Source organism: Lontra canadensis, unplaced genomic scaffold (assembly GCF_010015895.1).
Source record: "Lontra canadensis isolate GAN:19392208 unplaced genomic scaffold, GSC_riverotter_1.0 scaffold1, whole genome shotgun sequence".
Taxonomy (NCBI): Eukaryota; Metazoa; Chordata; class Mammalia; order Carnivora; family Mustelidae; genus Lontra; species Lontra canadensis.
In genome coordinates, this window is record NW_022630995.1 from 86,290,820 (window position 1) to 86,304,866 (window position 14,047).

Here is a 14,047-nt window from a genome sequence, read left to right on the forward strand (position 1 = left end):
CGCCCACGCAGTTCCCCTCGGGCTAGGCCGGCTAGGCCGGCTCCGCGCGCTCTACGGCCTGCGTCAACAAGCGGGGAGACGTCAGACGTCATGCGCGCGCATTCGAGGCTCTGTGAGGTCGGCCTTGTTTTGTGAGCCGCAGCGCTCAAGATTACTGCGGTGGTCACTGCCGCAGAATTCAGATGAAAGTTAGTCGGTGCGGCCCGTTCATCGTCCTGCCAAATACCCTCCACACCCCGCTCACCGCTGTACTCACAAAGCACTGTGTTGGGGCGTCCTTCTCCAGGATGATTAGAGGCTGTCCTTGGGGTGCCAGTGTGTGGGTGGTTTCAAGGAAACCATGGGCTCTAACCCTGGTTATACTCTGAGGAGATCCCTGTGGACAAGGTTTGGCCTCAACCGTGTGTTTAATGTTTACAGAAAAAACCGCTTTGGACTCCTGCCTGAGTTTCACTGGAGGAGCCAAACAACGAACACTCATGAAAACAGGCAGGGAGATTGAAACCTAATGACAAACCCTTCATGGGTGTTTTCAGTTCTTTGCACTCATGAAAGATGTAGGAGACCCTAATGGAGATATTGGCTGACAGGTGGTTAAATGTGTATATATATTTCCCTATGAAGGCAATTGGTTTTCTTATTTATACACATTATGTTATAGATAAGATTTTGATATGCGCTAGGTCAATCTTGGCCTTAGCCCAAATCCAAGGGAGCTGATTTTATTAAAATAACCTCAATTGCTTATGGTTGTGTAAAGTAATCACTTTGTAAAGACTCGAGCCCTCCTGTCCTGCTCAAGGAGAATATTAAAACAAGACCACACTACACCTATGACTAATTATCTTCTAATGCCTGGCTCAGGTTCTCTTTAGTAAATTACCAACCAAGTTTGGTTTATAACCCAGAAGGAATTCAAGGAATTGAGTGATAGCATTATAACAATATATAAATGCGTCCCTCCCTACTTTTTTTTTTTTTTTTCCCTCTAGGATTCTATTTATTTATTTGAGAGAGAGGACTACCAGCAGGGAAAGGATAGGGAGAAGCGACTACCTGCTGACCAAGGAGCTTGATGTGGGACTGGATCCCAGGACCCTGGCATCATGGCCTGAGCTGAAGGCAGAGGCTTTAACCCACTGAGCCACCCAGGCTACCCCTTGCTTTTTTATATAGATAAGATTTCTCAAGGATTATATTGTTTTAAAGGAAAAAGGGAAAGAGAAAGAAAACAATAAAATTGATAATATTCTACCTCATTACAACAAGAGGTAATAGCCACCCAAAAACATATGGGCTAATTGGAAGAAAGAAAAGCTTCATTCCTCTCATAAAGCAATGCATTTTCTTTTCTCTTCTTTTTTTAAATTTTATTTATTTTAGAGAGGAAGAGAGAGCACAAGCAGGGGGAGGAAAAGGAAGAAGCAGACTCCCCAGTGACCAGGGAGCCAGATGCAGGACTCTATCCCAGGGTCCTGGAAACATGACCTGAGCCCAAAGTCCACACTTGAACAACTGAGCCATCCAAGTGCCCCTAAGCAATGCATTTTCAATAAATCTTGTTTTTCTTTAGTGATTATCGAAATGTATTGATATGTTGCTTTGATCAAATGCCCATTAATAATTGTAATGATAACTCAAAGCAGAGCTTTTTCTCCTTAACATTTGGAGACTTTTGCTTACAACAAATTAAAAATTCAAATATTGTTGCCAATAATAATAATAATAATAATGAATGAAAGTTCTGAGTTAAAAAATACACAATTACATTAGGATCAAATTTGAGGAGGAACGTGGAATGGAAACAGAAGCTCAAGAAGTAAAAGGAATGGGTAAAAATTACTCTTAAAGATGAAGTGGGTATATGCACAATGTTTTATTTTGAAATAATTTTAGATTTACAGAATAATTGTAAAGATAACACAAAGAGTTCACCTATACCCTTCCCTTCAGTTTTCCCTAATGTTAATATCATACATAGCCATTGCACAATTATCAACACTAAGAAATTGGCATTAGTACAACATTACTAACTATGCTATACACATCATTTGGATTTCACCAGTTTTTCAATTAATGTCCATTTTCTGTTGCATGAGTTAGTCCAGAATATTGCATTGCATTTAGTGGTCACGTCTTAGTCATCTGTCTCATATAAAAGTTTTTAAGTCTTTCCTTGTGTTCATGAGCTTGCCACTTTTGAAGAATAATGTTTGGATATTTTGTAGGTCAGCCCTCAATTTGGGTTTGCCTGATGTATTCTGGTGGTTATACAAGAGTTAAGGGTATTGTGGAGATGAAAACATAGATGAAGTGCACTTCTCATAGTGTATTAGTCAGCAACTATTGACAATATTAGCCTTGATGACTTGGTTAAGGCTGTCAGGTTTATCCACTGTAAAGTTACTGTTTTTTTTCCTTTTGTGTACTGTTTTTGGTAGAAGGATTCCATTTTACACAGAAGGGTAGGGAAATAGAGATCCACCTCCTGGAGAGAGGAGTATCACAGAATTTATGGACATATATTAAATCCACCATACCAATAAATATTTTGAGGAAGATAATTAGAAGTATACAAATACGCTGTTTCACCCTGGAGTTTCAATAATTTTCATTCTTCTTCGGGTCTTGCCTGAAACAGTTATTACTGTGTGTGTGTGTTTTTTTTTTAAATAGGCTTTCTGAGCTCAATTTCTTTTTTATTGAGATATGATTGACATAAATTAGTTTCAGGTATACAGTGTAATGATTTGTTACCTGTATATTCTGTAAATTGATTACAATAAGTCTAGTTACATCCATCCCCCAATTATTTTCTTTTCTGTGATAAAAACTTTTAAGATATACTTTCTTAGCAACTTTTAAATATAAGCGTATTTCAGAAATATAGCAGGTCCAGTTCCAGACCACTGCAATAAAGTGAATATCAAAATAAAGCAAGTCGGGGCGCCTGGGTGGCTCAGTGTGTTAAGCCTCTGCCTTCAGCTCAGGTCATGATCTCAGGGTCCTGGGATCGAGCCCCACATCGGGCTCTCTGCTTGCCAGGGAGCCTGCTTCCCCCTCTCTCTCTGCCTGCCTCTCTGCCTTCCTGTAACCTCTCTCTCTGTGTCAAATAAATAAATAAAAAATCTTTGGAAAAAAAAAGGCAAGTCAAGTGAATTTTTTGGTTTCCAGTGCGTGGGAAAGTAATGTTTAAACTATACTATAGTCTATTAAGTGTGCAATAGCATTATGTCTAAAAACACAATGTACATACCATAATTTCAAAAATAATTTGTTGCTAAAAAATAATCTTTTGTAATATAATATAATATAAAAGTAATAATCTTTTGGCTGGTGGAGAATTTTGCCTTAATGTTGATGGCTGCTGACTTAGCAGGAGGGTGTTGCTGAAGGTTGGGTGGCTGTGGCAAGTTTCCTTAAGGCAACAGTGAAGTTCCTTGCATCAGTACTTTTCCTTTCACTAATGATGTTTCTGGAGAACACAGTACTGCTCAAAACCATTTTAGTAACACAACTTTCATATTTGAAGTCAATCCTCTAAACCCTGCTGCTGCTTTATCAACTTACTTTATGTACCATTTTAAATCTTTCGTTGTCATTTCAAAACCCTTTACAACAACTTCACTAGGTGTAGTTTCCTTCTCAATAAAATACTTTCTTTGTTCACCCATAAGAAACAACTCCTCACCCATTCAAGGTTTGTCAGTGAGATTGCAGTGAGTCAGTCACATCTTCAGGCTCCACTTCTAATTCTAGTTCTTTTGTTAGTTCCATCACATCTGCAGTTACTTCTTCCAAAGTCCTGTTAATATTGATATTTTGACCTCCTCCCATGAATAATGGATGTCCTTAATAGCATCTAGAATGCTAAATCCTTTCCAACAGGCTTTCCATTTATTTTGCCCGGCTCCATCTATGGCAGCTCTAGCCTTACAAATGGATTTCTTAGTAAGACTTGAAAGTTGAAATTAATCTTTCCATGAGTTGCAGAATGGATGTTGCGTTACCAAAAATAACATTAATTTTATCATATATCTCCAACAGAAATCTTGGGTGATCAAGTACATTGCCAATGAGCAGTGCTATTTTGAAAGGATCATCTTTCTGAGCAGTAAGTCTCCATAATGAGCTTAAAACATTCAGTAAACCATTTTATAAACAGACATGCTGTCATCCAGGCTTTGCTGTTCCATTGAACAACAACGTGGTCACAAGAGTACTTCCAGAGTAGCTTTGGGACAGTTCTTAAGAGCCCTGGGATTTTCAAAATAGCAAATGAGCACTGTCTTCAATTTAAAGTCACCAGCTGTCCTGTCCTTGTCCCTAACAAGCGAGTTGGCCTGTCCTTTGAAGCTGTGAAGCCAGGCACTAACTTCTCTGTAGCTCTGAAAGTCTTGGATGACATCATCTTCCAATTGAAGGCTGTTTTGTTTACAATTGAAAATATGTTTAGTGTAGCCTCCTTCATGAATGATCTGAGCTGGATCTCCTGGATAACTTCCTGCAGCTTCAACATCAACACTTGCTGCTTCACCTTTTACTTTTATGTGATGAAGATGTCTTTTCTTTTCAGACTTTATGAACCACCTCTGCTGGCTTCAAGCTTTTCTTCTGCAGCTTCCTCAGTTCTCAATCCTTTTAAAATCAGAGAATGGGGGCCTTGCTCTGGATTAGGCTTTGCCTTAAGGGAATGTTGTGGTTTGATTTTCTATCCAGATCACTGAAACATCCTCCATATCAGCAATCAGGCTGTTTTGCTTTCTTAACATTGGTGTATTCACGAGAATAGCACTTTTAATTTCCTTCAATAACTTTCCTTTGCATTCACAACTTGTGTTTTAAGGAACAGGGAGGTCTGAGGAGAGGGAGAGAGATGGCAGAACCGTTTAGTCAACGATGCAGTCAGAATACACACATTTATCAATTAAGTTTGCCACACTTATATGGGTGTGGTTTTTGGCACCCTGAAACAATTATATAGTAATATCAAAGACTGATAATCAGAGATCACCACAATAAGTATAATAATAATGAAAAAGCTTAGAGTACTGTGAGAATTATCAAAATGAAACATGAGACACAAAGGGAGCTAATGTTGGAAAAAGGGTGCCAATAGACTTGCTTGATGCAGGATTGCCACGAATCATCAATTTGTAAGAAATACAGTATCTGTAAGGTGCAATCAAGTGAAGTGCAATATAATTAAATTCATCTGTATCAGAAGTTGAGAAGCATTTTCGGAGTGAGGTGCTATTAAAAAGCACAGAAAGAGAGCAAGTGCTATCAAGAGTGATAGCAAGTAGACCCTTGCCAGGTCATTAGGTGGATATGCAATGGTCTAGATATGCAGAGTGATGTCAGGAGATTGATGGCAACGAAGCTTGGGCTCTCAGGTCAAATACAGGTTGACTGGTCAGGTCTTCAAGTCAAATGGCAAGTGAAATGGTACAGGATAGACAAAATTTTATCAACTAATTCTCTTTGATTAGCTCCTTTCCCCTGGCTTCATGTTTCCATTATGAGGAAAATAACCCAGTTTTTCCTCTCAGTACTTTGTTTACTCTTCCCCAGAAGTTACTTGGCCTGTTTCATGCTCTGGAGCTAAGAAAATAAACTTAGCTCCTTCCTCTCTTTTCATCTTTTGAAGCTAGCCTGCCTGCAAGGAGGATGCAAATCTGATTTCCCCTGCTGTGCATGCTGTAAGGGAGAAAGCTGAATTTGTCCAGCTTGCATTAATAGAATAAGTTTGTGTATTTAGAGAGCATTAGCAACCCCATTTGGCCATACAAATAGCCACATTTTCCAATTTAGATTCTTTAAGTGATAAACCTGACTTTTTTTTAAACCTCCATATCTCTGATATCTGTGTGTCTCAATGAATTCCAGCCTTTGAAGAGGAATAAGTCAATATTTATTAATCTTAAGCATCAAAAATGAATAGTAGAGTTTTCTGTTTAAATAATTTTTTTTATTGTTATGGTCTCCTGCTAAAGAATGAAAATTAACCTACTTTACAATAAAAGAAAGTTGACGCCCATGGGTTTCACTAGTTTTGTCATTGCCCAGATGCAGCTCTACTTATACCAGTGGAACAGATTATTGAAGATTCAGTAGTTCCTTGGTCTGGGAAAGATAAAGCTGGGGTGCTGCCCTATAGGACGTAGTAGGTGTTCTAAACTAGTCATCAGTATCTCATACCATACCTGCCATAAGCAGAATACATAAGTCCAATTCCTGAGGGTTTAAGGAAGAAGTGTCACCTCTCACTATTATACCTAATAAGCTCCTTCAAAATCTATGCTTTCTGTCCAATTCTGCTGTGGAGAGCTCTTAGTATACAAGGGAGGAATGTTTTTACTTGGAATGCAGCAACAGTCTTATTAAATTAGAATCGAAGGCTGCCACCCAGTTATGTGGGTTTGCAAGTGTGAACTGGTTCAACTAGTAAATAGGTGTGGCTATAGTGACTAATTCTAATCATTGTGGGAAATAGGGTTGCTGCTACACAATGGAGGCAAAGAGGAATGAAGATAGCTCCGTGATGAAAAGTCTCGTAGTGCCCCTAAGTTAGTAACAGAGTAGCGCAACTCTATGCATTCCCATTAATGCTCAGAACTCTCAGAAACAGAAATCGGATTATGGTGGAAGATATTCTCAATGGGTCTGCCACATTTCTGCATTTCTAGCAAGCACATCTAACTGCTCTTTGTTCAGGACTGTATTTTCAAGGACGTTTGTATACAAACAATCTTGGAAAACAGAGATAGTATCTACCCCCAGTGCAAAGAGTAGATTTGCTTACAGCCCTGGAAGATACAGTGCTTCCTCTGTCCTTGTTAAGTATTAGATTTCCCTTAGTTCAGAGACTTTCTACTGTAACACACCCCACTGTGTATGGAGCATTAATCTGGACCCATACATATTACCTCCATGTGATCCAGATAAGCAGAACTATAAAGACATGCAGATGTCCATGCTGTGAATAAAAAAGTCCTTACTTAGTCTCTGACCCAGGAGGCTCATGTCTCCTGCCAACATCCATGAAACTGGGTCAGCAAACTTTAAAGCTTTCAAGCAGAGTAAATTCTCAAACCCTTCACAGTTCTTGATTCCTGTGAATAAGGAACTTTAATCATCTGAGACACTGATTGAGGCAACAGACATGGAATGATGTACAAGAAATAAATGACAAATTCTAACAACAATCTTATGACTGGTTGCAGAAATGAGGGTTAAACCATCTATTTTTCCGTCATGGAATTTTTATGTACTAAATTCTGTGATAAAATTTAAAAGTTAGTTATCTTTAAAACATTAGTACTTATTCATATATGAAGTAAAATAATCCCAAGCATTTACTGGGTAACAGGTACTATGCTGTTTAGCAAATTCCTCCCAATGAAGTAGATGATGATATGCCTATTTGCAGATGAAGAAATAAATTGAGACTCAGAAGCCAGGTAACTTGATCAAGGTTAATTTTCATTAGGGTTTTAGAAGAAGTCTTCTTAGTGAGGTATTCCTTAAATATCTTATTTGATATTTTAATTCCTTTCTCTATAAATATTTTATGTCTCCCTTCTCTGCTTTATCATCCTTTTTTTCTTTTTCTTTTAAGCTTTTATATTCCTGTTAAGACAGTGCAACATTGGGGCGTTTGGGTGGCTCAGTGGGTTGAACCCTCTGCCTTCAGCTCAGATCATGATCTCAGGGTCCTGGGATCGAGCCCCACATACGGCTCTCTGCTCAGCCGGGAGCCTGCTTCCTCCTCTCTCTCTGCCTGCCTCTCTGCCTGCTTGTGATCTCTATCAAATAAATAAATAAAATCTCTAAAAAAAAAGACAGGTGCAATATTAGTTTCAGGTGTACAATATAGAGATTCAGCTCTTCCGTACAACACCCAGTGCTCATCACAGCGAGTGCCCTCCTTAATCCCCATCACTATTTAAACCATCCTTCCACCTACCTCCCCTCTGGTAACCACCAGTTCTCTATAGTGAAGATTCTGATTCTTGCTTTGCCTCTTTCTTCCCCTTTGCTCATTTGTTTCATAAATTCCACATATGTGTGAAGTCCTATGTATTTGTCTTTCTCTGACATATTTTGTTTAGCATAATACTCTCTAGCTCCATCCACATCATTGAAAATTGCAAGATTTCATTAATTTTATGGCTGATTAATATTCCATTGTGTATATATACCACATCTTCTTTATTCATTCATCAGTTGATGAACACTTGGGCTGTTTCTGTAATTTTGCTATTGTTGATAAAACTTCTATAAATACCAGGGTGCATGTATCCCTTTGAATCAGTATTTTTGTATTCTTTGGGTAAATACCAAATAGTGCAATTGCTGGATCATAGGGTAGCTCTATTTTCAGCTTTTTGAAGAACCTCCATGTTGTTTTCCACAGTGGCTGCACCAGTTTGCATTCCCACCCAATAGCACAAAAGGGTTCTCTTTTCTCCATATCCTCACTAACATCTGTTGTTTCCTGAGTTGTTCATTTTAGCCATTCTGACCACTCACTGTGGTTTTGATTTGTATTTCCCTGATGATGAGTGGTGTTGAGCATTTTTATGTGTCTGTTAGCAATTCGTATGTCTTCTTTGGAGAAATGTTTGTTCCTGTTTTCTGCCCATTTCTTGACTGGACTTTTTGGCTTTTGGGTGTTGAGTTTAGTAAGTTCTTTATAGGTTTTGGTTACTAGCCCTGGATCTGATATGTCATTTGCATATACCTTCTCCCATTCCGAAGGTTGCCTTTTAGGTTTGTTGATTGTTTCCTTGGCTGTGCAGAAGATTTTATCTTGATGAAATCCCAATAGTTCATTTTTGCTTTTGTTTCCCTCACCTCTGTAGATTTGTTTAGTAGAAAGTTTATGAAGCTGAGGTCAAAAATGTTGCTGCCTTTGTTTTCCTCTAGGATTTTGATGGATTCCTGTCTCATATTTAGGTCTTTCATCCATTTTGAATTTATTTTTGTGTATGAGGTAAGAAAGTGGTCCAGTTTCATTCTTCTTCATGTTGCTGTCCAAATTTCCCAACACCATTATTTATTTATTTATTTATTTATTTAACACCGAGAGAGAGAGAGAGAGAGAGAGAGAGAGAGAGAGAACACAAGCAGGGGGAGAGGGAGAAGCAGGCTTCCCGCCGACCAGGGAGCCCAGAGGAGGGATCAATCCCAGGACCCTGGGATTATGACCTGAGCCGAAGGTAGACGCTTAACTAGCCACCCAGGCGCCCTGCCCAACACCATTTGCTGAAGAGACTCTTCTTTTTCTTTTGGACATTCTTTCCTGCTTTGTTGAAGATTAGTTGACCATAGAGTTGAGGGTCTATTTCTGGGCTCTCTGTTCTGTTCCATTGATCTATGTGTCTGTGTTTGTGCCAGTACCATACTGTCTTGGTGATCACAGCTTTGTAATAGAGCTTGAAGTCTGGGATTGTGATGCCTCCAGCTTCAGTTTTCTTTTCAACATTACTTTCACTATTCAGGGTCTTTTCTGGTTTCATACAAAGTTTAGAATTTTTTGTTCTAGCTCTGTGAAAAATACTGGCGTTATTTTAATAAGGATTGCACTGAAGGTGTAGATTGCTCTGGGTAGCTATACACATTGTAACAATATTTGTTCTTCCAATACATGAACATGGAATACTTTCTATTTCTTTGCATTTTCCTCAGTTTCTCTCAGAAGTGATTTAGTTTTCAGAGCACAGATCTTTTACCTCTTTAGTTAGGTTTATTCCTACCTACCTCTTATTGTTTTGGGTGCAATTGAAAGAAGGATCAATTCCTTGGTTTTACTTTCTGTTGCTTCATTATTGGTGTACAGAAATGCAACAGACTTCTGTGTGTTGATTTTTTTATCCTGTATCTTTGGTGAATTCCTCTATCAGTTCCAGTAATTTTTTAGTGAAGTCTTTCGGGTTTTCTACCTAGAGTATAATGTTGCCTGTGAAGAGTGAAAGTTTGACTTCTTCCTTGCCGATTTGCATGCCTTCTTTCTTTTTGTTGTCTGATTGTTGAGGCTAGGACTTCTAGTACTATGTTGGACAGCAGAAAGTCGACATACCTATCGTGTTCCTGACATTAGGGGAAGCGCTCTCAGTTTTTCCCCATTGAGGACAATATTAGCTGTGGGTCTTTCATATATGGCCTTTATAATGTTGAAGTATGTTCCCTCTACCCCTACATTATGGAGGATTTTTATCAAGAAAGGATGCTGTATTTTGTCAAATGCTTTTTCTACCTCCATTGAGAGGGTCATATTGTTCTTATCCTTCCTTTTGTTGATAATTTGTTCATTAATTTGCAGATGTTGAACCAGCTCTCAGCCCAGAAATAAATCCCACTTGGTCATGGTGAATAATCCTTTTAATGTGCTATTGGATCTGATTGGATTTTTGCATCCATGTTCATCAGGGATATTGGTCTGTAATTCTTTTTAGTGGGGTCTTTTTTGCCTGGTTTCAGGATCAAGGTACTGCTGGCCTCATGGAAAGAGTTTGGAAGTTTTCCTTCCCTTTCTATTTTTTGGAACAGTTTCAGAAGAGTGAGTATTAATTCTTTAAATGTTTGGTAGAATTCCCCTGGGAAGCCATACAGCCCTGGATTCTTGTTTGTTGGGAGAGTTTTGATTACTGATTCAATATCTTTCCTGGTTATGGTTCTGTTCAGGTTTTCTGTTTCTTCCTATTTCACTTTTGGTAGTTTATATGTTTCCAGGAACTTACCCATTTCTTCCAGATTGTTTAATGTGTTGGCATATAATTGCTCATAATATTCTTTTATAACTGTATTTCTTTGGTGTTGGTCGTGACATCTCCTCTTTCAATCATGCTTTGTTTATTTGGGTCCTTTCTCTCTCCCTCCCTCTCTCTCTCTCTCTTCCCTACCCCCCCCCCTGCCTTTTTTTTTTTTTTTTTTGGTAAATGTGGCTAGGGGTTTATTAATCTTGTTGATTCTTTCAAAGAATCAGCTCCTAGTTTCATTGACTGTTTTACTGTGGGTTTTTTTTTTTTTATCATTGATTTCTGCTCTAACCTATATTATTTCCCTTCCCTTCTCCTGCTGGATTTAGGCTTTATTTGCTTTTCTTTTATCTACTTCCTTCAGGTATAAGGGTAGGTTTTGTATTTGTGTATTTTCTTGCTTCTTTAGGAAGGCCTAGATTGCAAAATACTTCCCTCTTAGGACTGCCTTTGCTGCATCCCAAAGGTTTTAGACATGTTTTCATTTTCAGTTGCTTCCATGGATTTTTTTTTTAATTCTTTAATTTCCTGGTTGTCCCATTCATTCTTTAGTAGGATGTTTTTTAATCTCTATATATTTGTGGTCCTTCCAAATTTTTTCTCGTGATTGACTTCAAGTTTCATAGCATTGTGGTCTGAAAATATGCATTGTATGATCTGTCTTTTTTACCAGATGAGGTATGATTTGTGACACAGTACGTGATCTATTTGGGAGAATGTTCCATTTGCATTTGAAAAGAATGTGTATTCTGCTGCTTTAAGATGAAATGCTCTGAATATATATGTTAAGTCCATCTGGTCCAGTGTGTCATTCAAAGTCCTTGTTTTCTTCATCTTCAGCTTAGATGATCTGTCCATTGCTGTGAGGGCAGTGTTAAAGTCCCCTACTATTATTATGTTGTTATGAGTGAGTTTCTTTAAGTTTATTGTTGATTTATATATTTGGCTGCTCCCAGGATAGGGGCATAAATATTTATAATTGTAAGATCTTCTTGTTCGATAGATACTTTTATTATGATACAGTGTCTCTCTCGTCATCTCTTATTACAGCCTTTGGTTTATAATCTAGTTTATCTGATATAAGTATGGTTACTTCAGCTTTCCTTTGATGTCCATTAGCATGATAAATTGTTCTCCACCCCCTCACTTTCAGTCTGGAGGTTTCTTTGCATCTAAAATGAGCATCTTATAAGAGACCCATCATATTGATGGGTCTTGTTTTTTAATCCATTCTGATACCCTGTGTCTTTTGATTAGAACATTTGGTCCATTTACACTGAGTAATTACTGAAAGTTATGAATTAAGTGCCATTGTATTATCTGTAAAGTTGCTGTTCCTGTAGATCTTCTCTGTCTCTTTCTAGTCTTTTGATTTCTCTTTCCTGCTCAAAGAGTCCCCTTTAATATTTCTTACAGAGCTGGTTTAGTTTTCATGAACTCTGTTAATTGTTGTTTGTCTTAGAAACTCCTCATTTCTCCTTCTACACTGAATGATAGTATAAAGTATTCTTGGTTGCATATTTTTCCCATTTAGCATGCTGAATATATCATGTCAGTCCTTTCTGGCCTGTCAGGTCTCTGTGGCCAGGTCTGCTGCCAGCCTTGTGTTGCTACCATTATAAGTTTAGAACCATTTTCCCCTAACTGCTTTCAGAATTCTCTTTGTATTTTGCAAGTTTCACTATGATATTCATGCTGTTGACCTGTTTTTGTTGATTTTGAGTACCTCTGTACCTCTTGGACTTGAATGCCTCTTTTTCCCTTGATTAGAGAAGTTCTCAGCTATAATTTCTTCAAATAAGCCTTCTGACCTTCTGACCCTTTCCCTGCTCTTCTTCTGTGACTCCTATGATACGGGTATTATTTTTCTTTGGGGAATCACTGAGTTCCCTGAGTCTACCTTTGTGATGTAATAGTTTTCTTTCCCTCTTCTTTTCATTTTCATTATTTTCCATAATTTTACCCTCTATATCACCTGTTCTCCTCACTGCCTCTTCAATCCTCATTGTGATTATATTCAGTCTGCATCTCAGTTACAGCATTTTTTATTTCAGCCTGACTAGTTTTTAGGTCTTTTATCTCAGCAACAAGGGTTTCTGTGGTGACTTTTATGCTTCTTTCAAGCCAGCTAGTAGTTTTATGACTACTTTTGATCTAAATTCTTGTATAGATATATTGCCTATATCTGCTTTGAGCAAGTCCCTAGCTATGATATCTTTCTGACCTTTCTTATGGGGAGAATTCCTCCATCTTGTCATTTTCGCTTTCTATCTTGCATGTTATGAAAGCTTTGTTATGTTTCCTGCACCTCAGAGTAATGCTATATTAAAAAGTGGTCATACACTGTCCAGGGCCTGCACTTCAGGAAGTGTTCTGGTGTATTCTGTGTGCACTCAGCTATTGGGTTTTGGCTGCTCTTTCCCACTGGTCTGTACTCTGCAGCGCTCCTCCTTGCCTATAGTGGGGAGTGTTTGGAACTTTATCTAGATGTGCTTTGATTCGTTTCTAAAAAAAAGCATGAAAAAAAAAAAAAAAAAAAAAAAATGCAATCAAAACCAAAAAAAAAAAAAACTGTAAGCCTGATTCCAAAGGAGGAAAACAAAAAAGAAGAAAAAGTTAAAAAAGACGCCTGATAAAAGAAAGAAAGAAAGAAGAAAGAAAGAAAGGAAAGAAGGAAGGAAGGAAGGAAGGAAGGAAGGAAGGAAAGAAGGAAGGAAGGAAGGAAGGAAGGAAGGAAGGAAGGAAGGAAAAGTGATTGGGGGAGGAAATGAAAAATCAAACAAAGAACTATAAGCCTGATTCCAAAGGGGGGGGGGAATAAGGGGGTAAAAAAATACAACCTTGGTCCTATTTCCACCAGAACCGAAGGGGACGCTGTGAGGCACTGTATGATCAGTAGACTCGGGGCATGTGGCATGCTGCCAGTGTCGCTCTTCTGGGTGAGAAGTGCCCTGTGCTGGCTCAAAGTCACTCCTGTCCAGGTGAAAAAACACTTGCCAAGCACAGGGGGGCAGGCTTTGGTTTAAGTGGCTCCCACCTCTACTAGGGGCTGCTGTGTTGCTCTCTGAGGTCCAATCCTGTGTAGTGAGGATAACATGGTGCAACCCTGCTCTCTCATCCAGAAAGACAGGAAATCTCACACTCCTTGCTCTTCAGAAGCTCTCACAGAACTTTCTACTAAAGGCCTTCATCATGCCTGGCACCACCGCTCTCCCTGCCCTTTATATTTAGTGTGGCTGGGATTCAAAATTTCAAATCTTTAAGGAGTGGGCACCAGTTGGATC